Source organism: Sinocyclocheilus anshuiensis, unplaced genomic scaffold (genome assembly GCF_001515605.1).
Source record: "Sinocyclocheilus anshuiensis isolate Anshui unplaced genomic scaffold, SAMN03320099.WGS_v1.1 scaffold870, whole genome shotgun sequence".
NCBI lineage: Eukaryota > Metazoa > Chordata > Actinopteri > Cypriniformes > Cyprinidae > Sinocyclocheilus > Sinocyclocheilus anshuiensis.
This window is the reverse complement of record NW_015540842.1, coordinates 1,872,579-1,878,871: the sequence shown is the minus strand read 5'-3', so window position 1 is coordinate 1,878,871 and position 6,293 is coordinate 1,872,579.

Genomic DNA, 6,293 nt, shown 5'->3' with positions numbered 1-6,293 from the left:
AAAGGAGAAAAACAGGCATTTTTTTTTTTTTACAAAAGAGCATACAAGACGCAATACAGAAAACATTCAAAAAGATTATTAACTTTAGATATCGTCCACATAGACAAAATGTCAAGTTTAGTTTAATTAGTTTGAGCAAATGATAGGTTCAAATACAGAATCTCAAGTAAAATATGTAGCCAATGTTTGGTAGAGAGGTCATGAGGACGACAGCACATTGATGTTAAGACTGCGCAGTTCGCAAAATGCCTTTAGCTGTGAAATTAGTCGTTTCAAAAATGAGCAGCCTATCTACATGGTTTGTTTTAGCAGTTTGTTTTGATGGGGCACACCTGAACCGAATGAAGCCTCATCACCGCCGCTGTTTAAATGCCGAGCGTGCCTCTCCTCGGGAGACCGGTCTCTTCCCCGTGCATGCACGCTGGTGTCCTCGTGGGTCCAGGAAGGGTGCGTAGAGGGCCTCCCGTGCCGCCAGAGTCGTGAGCTGCTGGACCCGTGGTCCGTACGAGAACCGCACCCGTTACACGGCCGTCGGGCCGGGATGGCGGGCCATCTAGTCCCTTCGCGCGCCGTGGGCAACGAGAAGGATGCAGCCGCTGGAAGAAGCCGCCGCCCCTCGCGCCCGGACCGGATTGGGGAGCACGTGCGGCCACCGGACTCCGCCCCTTACCTGGACCCTTCCTTCCTGACCACTGCCTTTCCCTTCACAAACCCCGCAGCACGAAGAGGACACCAGATCCCCTGTTTATTTAGGACACTTGATTCCCTTTTTCTGGACACTTTGTTTATTTTCTGTTAATAAAAGCCTCTCCGAGGCATGACACCATACCCACTGTGTCTGTCTTTTGTTCCTCCCACCACAATATATATTTCCCCCCCCCCAATATATATATATATATATATATATATATATATGTATATGTGTGTGTGTGTGTGTACAGGAAGCCTTGCACATTCAATTTATAAATGACCAAATGACCATGGCAACTCGTTTTTATTAGGATGCTGTTTTTGTAGTCTTCTGTCCATGTAGGCAATAGACAGTGAGTCAGTTCTTTAAGTGACAACCCTAGTATTCGAGTTTCTCTTTAAAAACATGTCTCTGAAGAGAAACTTTTATTTACCAGTGGGGAATCTCATTTTCTCTGAGCACAGATATTTGAATTAGGATCATATCAAGTTAAGAATATTAGCAGAAGCAAACTGCATTTTTTTTTTTTTTATTAACTGGTAAGTTTTAATTGTGAAAGTTGACAATGCAATTTGTTTGTACACATTCTGTGTACTGTTGAATAGTGGTAACACTTGCCAGCTAATGCTGCTCATTATACAGTGACCCAACTCATTTTCCCATCCAGGTCTGAGGTAGCATGAGAAAGCTAAAATACTTATATAAAGCCTCAATTATTCAACTAAAATGCTATCTTTCCTCAAATTACTGTTTTATTTCAAATAAAATCACTTGAGCCCACATCACATGGTAACTACTACTTACAAACTCGTAAGACTTAAGACCGCATAAAACCAATTGCTCACCCACCATGGCTAGAGAGTCTGTTTTTGTCTTGAAACTTACAGTACCTTACACAAAATACTTATTGAATACCCAAAAGCACCATCCATACCACATTCACAACTGCACACAAACAATCACGTATACAGGCACATTGACTGTTATTTTAATAGGACGGCACCTCCTCAAGATGACTTTGTTACTCATCATTTTCTCCATTAGTACTTTTTCATGTGTCAAAATAAGGACTGACACATCGATTCATCTTTTCCAGCTTTCCGTGCTGGTCCAGCTGTGGTGAAACGTCTGTCTCACTGAAGATACACCAAAGGCCTTCCAATCACACTTACCATCCCAAATTACATTATAAAGGGAGTTGAGTGAATTCAGGTCTCATTTAGATGGTGAGCTGTTCTTCAAACATCTGAAATGTCTACGTTGCTCCTCTCACATGCCTGATGTCATGTCTGAGTTTCAGACCTTCTGATCATTCTCTCCAAATCAGGAAGATCTGAATGTTCTCATCCACGTTTACCAAATGAACTAAGACCAGACCCAATCATGGTCACAGAATTAATTTGATTTCTGAATATAGAACTTGAAAAATAAGGGGTTTTATTTTGTTTCTATATTGGATATTGTTTTTAAGGACAACACTTTCAGTTTAGACCAGAACAAATTCCCATGGCAGTCCAGGCTGGAGTGGAGATGGTCAAGCAGGTGTGTGTGTGTGTGTGTGGGTATATACAGTATGTGTATATATATATATATAGAGTGTGTGTATATATATATATATATATATATATATATATATATATGAGAGAGAGAGAGAATAGGAACACCGGAACATAGTAGACCAGTATCCAAAACAGGCTAGCATTTTTAGTAGAGAATATAGTTGTTGTTTTTTTTTCCTCTAGTGGTATTAATAGCTGTGTCGTCAATTGCAGAATATTTTCAATACCTAAACTCCAGCCTGTAAGCAAACGACTTTGGTTAGTCTGCTGTGTTGGATGGTTGGCACTGGTTTGTGGGCACCAGCCTTCATTCTGCCAACTGCTAAACAAAAGTCTCCATCCTGATGCCTCAGAAAACCGGGTGGTTCCACCCTGTGATAACTCTGAAAAGCCAGATTTACCTCTGCTCCGCCCCGTAATAAATGTGTGAGAGTGTAATTAGAGAAATGGAAAGGGTATTTGTGTGTCTGGATTTCTTCTTAGACATAAACAGATGGGTGGCCAAGTTCCTTATGTGGTTAGGCCTGCGCTGTGTAATCATTACCTGTCAGTGGCCACTGCAGTTAGAGGGACACGTCAGTTGACTTACACGTTCAACAACGACTCTGGTATTTCCTTCACCAAACAATGATTTCCTAGTTTTGACCTTAAATGGACACCATGAATGTAAAAAATTTGATAGCTGTTTTAGGAATTAAACATCTTTAGGTAAACCCTTCTTAGACTGATTTCCTGAAAAGTGAAGCTACCTGTTTGTCAGAACAATTGAAGATTTGGTAAGTGTTACACTTTTTTCGAAGCTTTAAGTATTTTTGGAATTTCATTTGGTGCCGCTATTGTCACAAAAAATTACACACAGTGATTTTAAAGGTGTCATAGGGTGCCCATTTTCCACAAGTTCATATGATTCTTTAGGGTCTTAATGAAAAGTCTGCACATAGTTTGGTTAAAACTTCTCAATGGTAGTGTAAAAAACACCTTTTTTTACCCTGTCAAAAACAGCTCTTTTCAGAGCACGCAGTTTTGTAGCATGTTCCTTTAAATGTTAATGAGCTATGCTGACCCCGCCCCCTCTTCCGAGCTGCTCTCTAAGGGGCTGTTTACTCTAGCCACATTCATCGTGAAACCTGCTAATTAGCACATTATTAGGAAAGGCGATTTGCAAAGATTCATTAAAAAAAAACTTACACTGACTTCTTCTGTAGGTGAAGCTGGATCACGAATGATTCGCACGAACATAGGCGCATTCTCTTCAAAAACAAACGTAATCCACTGCGTCCTCAGATGTCGGGAGTAAATGACGACTGCTATGTTCATTATTACATCCAACAACAGACCACCTCAATCGCTTAGGATTCATTCTTGTTTACATCTGCTCCGGCGGTGAACTTTGCTGGTTTGAGCTGGTCCTTTGCTGGTTTATGCTGGTTTATGCTGTTCTTAAGTTGGTCGGACCAGTTTATGACCAGCTCATGACCAGCTAAGGACCAGCATAAAAGCGATTTCTCGATTTGAGAAAGGGGAAAACATTTAACCAGATTAAAAAAAAAAAAAACACTGGGTGGATTTTTATCATTTTAGGGTGGTTGTGTACACACACTGCCAACACACATTTCAGTTCAAACAACTTGTAAAAGTGCATGTAGCATCATATGACCCCTTTAAATCTTTACTAACATAACATGACATGTTAAACCCATCGGCAAACTGTGACTGTCACAGTCTTCAGCTGGTGTGCCCAGGATGGCCACCAGATGACACTGTGTTTTTCTGTGAGCACATGGCTTGTGTTGTGTTTGTTTGGTGCCGTGTGCTCTCTCCTGTCTATTGTCTGAACCCGCCCATCTTGTTACCTCATTGAGTTGCTCCATCTGTGTCCCCTTCGTTACCCTCCTCGTTTGTTTCCCTATTTATTCTCCTGGTGTTTGCAGTCCTGTGCTGATCCGTTGTTTTTCGTCAGTTGTGCTTGTGGTGTGTATTATGGCTACCTGTATTGTTGTTCCTAGCCAGCCAGCCTGCCTGCCTGTTTCCCCTCCTCGGGGTTGTTTTTGTTCGCTTTTGTTTCATTTTATTATTAAAAACACGCACCGTGACAGAACGGATCAGCCATAATGAGGACTCAGTGGAAGAAGGGCTTGCACCATCCACCTGTCGCCACTCTCTCTAGCCCCCTCTACCAGTACATGCTCCAGCTCAATGCCTTGAGCTCCCTCTGTCAACGAGGGACTAATCTGAGGGAGTTTGCCCTGGAGTTTAGGAATGCTGCAGAGGGGCTGGGCTACAATGACTCGCTCTAAAGGACTTATTTAACTATGCCCTTGATGAGCCCATTAGTCACTGGAGGATGTTGGGTTGCAAACATTTATCTTTTGAGGGGTTTGTGGAGTACCTCTTCCGCAGTGGAAGGCAGTCAGCACTGCAAAGAGAGGTGCCTTCTCATGGGGTGCCTTTTCACAACATGGCTGCCAGACTAGAGGCTATTCATAAGATGGCCACCAGCCCAGTGCCCCACTACAAGATTGACGCAAGTCCACAGTTTCTTCACAGGATGGCTGCCAGGCCAGAGTCTCCAGCCATCATGGCCTCCACACCAGAGTCTTCAGCCATCATGGATACCACTTCGGTGTTCTTGGGTACAGAAAGGTTGGCCCAGGGTGTTTGAAGCTAGTGTCCAGTTTGGCGGATCCAAAACTGATGTCAGTGTGAGCAGCTGGCATCTCTCCGCTGGTCTCAAGTCCAGTGGTCCTGGAGGACCCGACTCTGGTGGTCTCAAGTCCGGTGGTCCTGAAGGACCCGACTCTGGGTCTTTGTCTTTCATCTCATGGCTGTTTTGCGGGAATGGGCTGCTTCAGAGTCCACTCCAGAGCCCGCTCCAGCCCAGGAGCCTTCAGAGACCACTCCAGAGCCCGCTCCAGCCCAGGAGCCTTCAGAGTTCACTCCAGAGACTGCTCCAGTCCGGGAGCCCTCATAATTAATTCAAGAGCCTGCTCAAGTCTACGAGTTCATTTCAGAATTTGTTCCCGTCTACGAATCCGCTCCAGAGCCTACTCAAGACTATGAGTTCACTCCTAGGCTCACTCCAGTCCGGGAGCCCTCAGAGTCCACTCTTGAGCCTGCTCCATTTCCCCCCGAGGTGGCGACTTCTGATACAGAACCTCCTGAGGTGGCAGCATCCACTTCAGCTCCTCTCTGGGCGGTGGCGCCCACTCCTGAACTCTCAGTCTGTCTTGTCCCAGCCAAGGAGACTGTTGCTGAACTGTCTGCCGGTCCTGTTACGGCCATCAAGGCTGTTAATAACCTCTCTGTGCTCTTCATTGCAGTCCTGCCTGAGCCACCAGGGGGGGTCATCTGCCTTGTTAACTCCGCTGAGGTGGTCACCGGATCTGCCCTTGCTGCCTGCCAAGCTCCCGGCTCCGCCCTGGTCACCCGCCGGGGTTGCTGTTCGGCCAGAGCCTCATTGGTCAGTCCCTCCGGTCCCACCCTGGTGGTCCGCCGGGGTTCATGTTTGGCCAGAGCCTCGCTGGTCTGTCTCTCTGGCTCCGCCCTGGCCTCCTGCCCCACCCTGGCCTCCTCTGTGTCCAGGCCCTCTTCCACCAAATGGGCCTGGCCCGCCATCCCTCCCCCTTATCCACTTATATTTATTCTCCTGGTTTCTGTGTTGATCTGTTGTTTTTCGTCAGTTGTGCTCTTGGTGTGAATTATGCCTATCCGTATTGTTGTTCCTAGCCTGCCTACCTGTTTTTCCCCCTCGGGGTTGTCTTTGTTCATTTTTTTTTTCATTTTATTATTAAAAAGAAATCCCATGCTTCCTGCAACTTGAGTCCTCGCCTCATCTCTCCACACGCACCGTGACACCCGGGAATACGTATTGTATTGGGGGACCCCCTCGAGCAATTGGGCGGGTTTTTGTTGTGAAAACCTGGCAACCCTGTCCGTCAAGCAGATAACATTATTATTGCTAACTTTGACGAGTGGGGGCGGGGCCGAGAGCCATGGGAACGGAGCGAGGCCGGTGGAGTAATTGATAATGAGCGACACCTGCA